The sequence below is a fragment of the Pristiophorus japonicus genome, chromosome 12 (genome assembly GCF_044704955.1).
Source record: "Pristiophorus japonicus isolate sPriJap1 chromosome 12, sPriJap1.hap1, whole genome shotgun sequence".
In the NCBI taxonomy this organism is placed as follows: domain Eukaryota; kingdom Metazoa; phylum Chordata; class Chondrichthyes; family Pristiophoridae; genus Pristiophorus; species Pristiophorus japonicus.
In genome coordinates this window covers 81034827-81042196 of record NC_091988.1, presented here as the reverse complement: position 1 = coordinate 81042196, position 7370 = coordinate 81034827, and positions in this window count along the sequence as shown.

Below are 7370 nucleotides of genomic sequence, written 5' to 3'. Positions count from 1 at the left end.
AGCTTGATTGTCCCAGAGCCTCTCAGAGGCTTCTTGATTCATTACTGACTGGCTCACCCCTGTGTCCACTTCCATGAAGACTGGAACGCCGTTTATCTCGACTTCCATCCTCAACGGGGAACATTCTGTGGTGCAGGTAAACATACCAAACACCTCATCGTGGGGCTGAGCTGCCTCTCTGACTACCTCTTCATAATCAGTGCTAGATTCATGGCCATCTGCAGACTCTTCATCAACACAGTGAGTCCTATTTCTTTTATATATTCGCTGGAGGTGACCCTTTGTGCTGCAGCCATTAAACAGATAGTCCTTAAAATGGCAATGGTGAGCCCTGTAATTCCCTCGACAACGCCAGGATGATGCTACATGATTAGCCCCCCTTGGCAGACTCTGATTTAAGGGACTCGGGGGCCTGTTCTCTCTCCCCACATTCTACAGTCCAGCCTCTAAAAGGCGCTCGTCTTCGTACAGTGCTTGCTGGGTTTGAAGCCTGAGGATGAGTCATCCACCGAGATCTGCAGGTCGAGGTCATGAATGTCTGGCTCATGGTGCTGGTCTTTTGTAGTGTGACTGTGGTATCCACAGACAGTAGCCTGTGAAGAAAGCCCTCGTGGCCGATTCTGATGACAAAGATATCCTGCAGCGCTTCGCCGAAATCACACAGTGCCGCCAGCCTCCTGAGGTCTGCAGCATATTTCGCGATTTCCTGGACTTCAGGTCGTCGGTGTGTATAAAACCGGTGTCTGGCTGTGAGGATGCTCTCTTTGGGCTTGAGTTGTTCTTGGATCAGCATTACAAGCTCCTCGTACGTCTTGGTCGTTGTCTTCGCTGGTGCCTGCAAGTCCCTGACAAGACCATAGAAGATGGGCCCATAACTGGTTAGCAGAATAGCTCTGCACTTATCAGCCAGTGTGGCCGGATTATCGCCTGCCAGGTCATTTGCTGTGAAGAAATGGTCGAGCCTCTCTGCAAAGGCGTCGCAATCATCACCATCGGCGAACTGCTGCAACGTACCAAGGTTAGCCATTTTTGTGTGAAAGTCCGTAATCTCGTCGCCAATTGTTATGTCTTTAGATGCTCTAATAATGACTCCACGAGGCAATGTATTGCACTTGAGCTGTAGAGACCTTAGTCCATTTAATATAACTCCAGAGTGATCATCACATTCATCCTGTGGACTCAAACCCGGCAAGTACTGTACACAGAATGGCGCCTTTCACAGGCAAGACTGTAGACCATGGCTTGGCGCAGGGCAGAGGGCACAGAGCTCAGGGTTCCAGAACTCAGAGTCCGCTGAGGGGTGCTAATCGAGTAGCACCATGCTGGCGTTGCGGAGGAAACCATAGGGCTCACCAGTGTCGGTTTCCTGAGTACGTATGCAAAGCCTGTAACACGAAGGGTCACCTCCAGCATATGTGTAAAAGAAATACGACTCACCGTCTAGCAGAGGAGTCGGTAGATGACTTTGAATCCAGCGGGGAGTATGATGATTTGGCCAGAGAGGCAACTCAGCCCCAAGAAGTGTATGGAGTGTATACCTGCACCACCGATTGTCCTCCAGTGAAGCTGAAAGTCGAGATAAACGGCATTTCAGTCTTCATGGAAGTGGACACGGGAGCGAGCCAATCAGTGATGAGCCAGGATGCCTTCGAGAGGCTATGGAACGAAAAACGACCCGAGCTGGTTCCAGTACAGGAAAAGTTGAGCACCTACACCAAGGAGCTGATCACAGTCCTTGGTATTGCGGATGTAAGTGTAATCCATAATGGCATGGTGCACAAGTTACCTCTGTGGATTGTTGCAGGGGATGATCCAACGCTACTCGGAAGAAAGTGGATGGGGAAGATCCAGTGGAAATGGGAAGACCTCTTCACTCCAATAATCGATGTCCCCCATGCTCAGAGGCAGAGCAAAACCTCACCTTCGCTTGGGACAGGCACCAGAGAACAGACCAGCACAGCACCTGAAGCACAGACCATCCATCACGACTGCATGGCAATGATCCGACCAGAACAACCTAAAGGTATCTTCCTGGCTCCAGTGGCAGGACTCCTGGGGAGGAAAATCGAATTCACAGGCACTCTTCCATCTTTTGTGGCACAATCGCAGGAGAGAAGGATCAAGGCAGTCGACCTCGAGGACAGAGGCAAGATGGCGTCCCTGATGCAGCGAGGGGCAGCATAACTGAAAATAAAGATGGCCGCGGCCATATCACGAGGCGCAACGCTGAGGGACCAAGACATGGTGTCTAACAAAGGATTTGATTGGGGTAAAGCCAGCAGGGTTCTCTTAAAGGAGACCTGCAACCAACTGAACTTAAAGAGACATTGTATGCATGGCAATCAATGTAACAAACCAATTAAGATTGTGAACAAAATGTTGTTGCAAATTGTCGGGAATAGAGTGTCCCCAAAAGTAGCAAGCGAGCGACCTCAGGAGGGTGAAGGCACTGATCCTGATACCCTGCCCCAGGTCTATCCCACGCTGCAAGCACCCGATGGCACTATTCACCACAAACCAATACACGCAGTCGGCCGCCATTGCCCACCACCCGGGTGGAGACGGTGCAGCCCCCAGACCCGGTCACTACCTCGGGCATGTTCGGGAGTGAAAGGTCAGAACCAACGAGTTCCCCAAACGGGACCTGGAACAGCCAGGTTCCCAACACTGTTAGAGAGCAGACAGAAGACTCTAATGCCCTCAAAGGAGGACAGGGAGGCCACACATATCTGTGGCTCTGTCCACCACTAGGCAATGGCAAGAGCCCTGAGTCCTGGCTAGATGAGCGAACCAAGCCCACCCCGCTAGCAGGGAGCGCAGCGCCGCCATCAGACAACTAGGACCCCGTCGAGTTGCTCTGAAACTAGCGGTCCTCGCATACCTGTACTGCTACCTCAGTACTGACCATGACTGAGCTATAAATGCAATCTACCCAATCCTGTTGCTTGACTGTAAAATGTAACGAATGTAAGTCACTGAACGAAGGTGTCACGATATAAACTGTAAAAATGTTTCTTCCTTTCTTTGTACTTGCACTGTGTCTGATCCTGTATGTTAATGTAACGGGCCTGCTGCACGATCTCGCTGTGGGGGGGGGGGAGGTGGTGGAATGGATGTATGTAGCCATGGACACAGACATAGATCACACCCAGAACCTACTGGAACCTCCATTGCATCATCGTGTCATCCAATCTGGTAACCACTACCCAACAAAAGGACTTGGGGGTTAACAGGGAGAGAGCCAAGCCAAAGCACAGCCAAGGTGCAAGGGCTATTGGCACTTAAGTCTGGGGCGAGCTAAGCCAGAGCACATAGTGCAAAGGTAATTGGCACAAAGGACTTGGGGGAAAGTGATGTTATGTATGCAGACTATGGATGTACTCTCTGTGTAGTCACTGTGTGGTTGTATAAGATGGAGACCTGTTTACCTAATGTACTATCAAATAGGTTTACACTGTGTATATACATGCTGGCACCGCTGGAGGGTGCAACTGGTGGAGACCAGGGGTTTCTCGCCCTGGTGACAGGGCTCAGTATAAAAGGTTGCCCACCATGCTTGTGCCTCACTCTGGAGTTTGGAATAAAGGACCAAGGTCACTACAGTTTGAGTACAACACATTGCCTCATGGAGTCATTCATAAGTACATCACAGACATAACAGCCCCTATTTACATAGCCAATATCCAATACGCTTTCTTAACCGCCTTATCATCTTTCCCTGTCACCTTCAAACATTTGTGAATATCACCCCCCAGGTCCCTCTGCACTTGCAGTACTCCCCCAGACCCGCTGCTGCTCAAAATAGTACCATTTAGATTATAATGCCTCTCCGTATTGTTTCTCTCAAAGTGCGTCATTTCACAATGTCTGAACATTTCATTCGTCTGTCTATGTCCTCCTGAAATCTGCTACTATCCTGCTCATTATTTACTCTGTTGTCATGTTTTGTATCATCTGCAAACTTTGAAATTGTACTCCCTACACCCAAGTCCAGGTCATTTATATACAACAAGAAAAATAATAGCCCTAATATCGATCCTTGTGGGACCCGACTTCATACTTCACTGCAGTCAGAAAAACGTCCGTTCATTATTACTCTCTGGCTCCTATCCCTTAGTCAATTATGTACCAGCATCCCTTTAATCCCATGTGCTTCTATTTTCTGAATAAGTCTGTTATGTGGTACTTTATCAAATGTCTTTTGAAAGTCCATATATACAACATAGAATTATAGAACATAATCATAGGGGCCGAAATTTATCACCTCACCGCCCGCTGCCCACTTCCGCCGACATTCCTCGTCAAGATCCGCCCAGTGCCACTTTCGGGTGGCCTGGAGCGGGCGGGAGGGGAGAGTGCCAGGGAACCGCCCACTGACATCAGCGGATAGCCACGTGGCACAACTGACCTCCCGCCCGCCGAGCTCCCAGATTCCTGCGGGTGAGAGTCGGCGGCAGAACGGGGGTGGGCTGCTGGCTGGAGGCTGGTCTGTCCCCGATAGTAGCTATGAAGAACCTGAAAAAAAGGTAAGTGAACATTTTTTTAAAATTTTCAACAGTGACTTACCTGCATGGGGCCCCCTGAAGGTCTTCAGATAGTTTTTTAATTTTGTTATTGGTGATTTTTTTTTCAGGTCTCCGACACTCCGTGGGCCCGACTCCATCCTCGGCGGCACTTGGGCAGTAAGCGCCTCTGCCGCCGAGAATGAGATCTCCCGCCTGCTGTTGCCCAGATTGGTGGTGTATGTCGTCCATTTGCCACCCGCCGACCTTCGAGAGACCTCGGCCATGAATATCCCGCCCAAAGTACCATCCGGTACCTCGGCGGCCATCAGCGGCACTTTAGGTGGCACTTGGGCGGGAGGAGGCCTTGATGAAAATTGGCCACATAGAATGGTTACAGCATGGACGAAGGCCATTAGGCCTGTCGAGCCCGTGCCGACTCTCAATCCCACTCCCCCGCCCTTTCCCGTAGCCCTGCAAATTATTTTCCCTCAGATACTTAGCCAACTCCCATTTGAAAGATAACATTGAGTTTGCCTCCACCATCCTTTCAGGCAGTGCATTCCAGATCTCAACCACTTGCTGCGTTAAACCCCAGCTTCTCCAGTCTATCAATATAACTGAAGTCCCTCATTCCTGGAATCATTGTCGCAAATCTTTTCTATACCTTTTCTAAAAGCTTCATATCCTTCCTAAAGTGTGGTGCCCAGAATTGGACACAATACTCCAGTTGGGGCTGAATCAGTGTTTTATACAGGTTCATCATAATTTCCACACTTTTGTACTCTATACCTCTATTTATGAAGCCCAGGATCCGATAAGCCTTTTTAACTGCTTTCTCAACCTGCCCTGCCTCCTTCAACGATTTCTGCATACATACCCCCAGGTCTCTCCGTTTGTGCACCCCTTTTAGGATTGTACCATTCTTTCTATCAAATGCATCACTTTACACTCCTCTGCATTAAACTTCATCTGCCATGTGTCCGCCCATTCCATCAGCCTGTCTATGTTCTCTTGAAGTCTATCACTCTCGTCCTCACTGTTCACTATATTTCCAAGTTTTGTGTCATCTGCAAATTTTGAAATTGTGCTTTGTACACCCACGTCCAAGTCATTAATATACATCGCAAAAAGCAGTGGTCCTAGAACCGACCCCTGGGGAACACCATTGTATAACCTTCCTCCAGTTCGTAAAAGAACCGTTCACCACTATTCTCTGTTTCCTGCCCAGAAGAGGCGAGGGCCCAGGGACAGCATGGATCAGCCCATAACATACTGCGATATGTGTGCGCACTAGGTCCATGCAACAGAGCTGGTCTCCAGTCGTCTTGGTTAATCCTTGACACTGGACCAAGACCATGTGGTGGCTGGTGTGCAACGGCCACCATACATTAAAAAAATCCACACCCAGGCATCTTCCACCCTCCAACATGTAGTTCGGGACCTGGAATATTAGGTCCTTCATTGAAATACTTGTGAACTTTCTGGTGTGGAAGCAAGTCATCCTCGATCCAAGGGACTGCCTATGATAATGATGATGGTTTCCTGTCACTTAACCAATTTCGTATCCAGGCTGCCACTGTCCCTTTCATTCCATGTGCTTCAATTTTCTGGCAGACCTACCATGTGGCACTTTGTTGAATGCCTTTTGGAAATCCAGGTACACTACGTCAACCATATTACACTCACCAACTCTCTCTGTTACCTCATCAAAAAACTCGATCAAGTTAGTTAAACACGATTTGCCTATAATGAATCCGTGCTGGCTTTCCTTAATTAATCCACACCTATCCAAGTGAATGTTAATTTTGACCCTGATTACAATTTATAAAAGCTTCCCATGACCGAGGTGAAACAGTCTGGCCTGTAGTTGCTGGGTTTATCTTTACACCCTTTTATGAACAATGGTGTAACATTTGCAATTCTCCAGTCCTCTGGCACCACGCCTGTAACTATGGAGGTTTGGAATATTATGGCCAGTACCTCCTCGATTTCCGTCCTCAATTCTGTCAGCATCCTAGGATGCATCCCATCTGCTCCTGGTGATTTATCTACTTTAAGTACAGCCAGCCCTTCTAATACCTCTTCTTTATCAATTTTTATCCTATCAAGTGTCTCCACTACCTCTTCTTAAACTATGTCTATGGCAGCAGCCTCTTCCTTGGTAAAGACAGATGCAAAGTACTAATTTAGTACCTCAGCCATACCCTCCGCCTCCATGGGCAGGTCTCCGTTTTGGGCCCTAATCGGCCCCACCCCTCCTCTTACTACCCTTTTACTATTTATATGCCTATAGAAGACTTTTGGTTTACCTTTTATGTTGACTGCCATTCTATTCTCATACCCTCTCTTTGCCCCTCTTATTTTATTTTTCACTTCTCCTTTGACCTTTCTATATACAGCCTGATTCTCAGATGTATGTGCAACCTGACATCTGTCAAACATGCTCTTTTTCTGCTTCATCATATTCTCGATCTGTTTCGTCATCCAGGGAGCTGTGACTTTAGGTGCCCTACCTTTCTCCTTCATGTACCCGAATTATTTCCTCTTTTCAGGCAACCCATTATTTCACTACAGTTGTGTCTACCAATCTTTGATTCTAGTTTACCCGGGCCAGATCCATTGGCATCCTACTGAAATTGGCCTTCCCCTAATTAAACATTTTTACTCTAGATTGCTCCCTGTCCTTTTCCAAAGTTAATCTAAAGCCAAGGCCAGCCCAAGTGCCGCCCAAAGGACCGCCGAGAGACCTGTCTGTACTTTGCAAGGAAGATTCCTCCAAAAGATATGCCAGTACCGCTGGCGACAAAAAAAACGACTTACGCCGTGAATCTGGGCGGCAGCGGGCGGGTGCTCCCAATCTCGGCG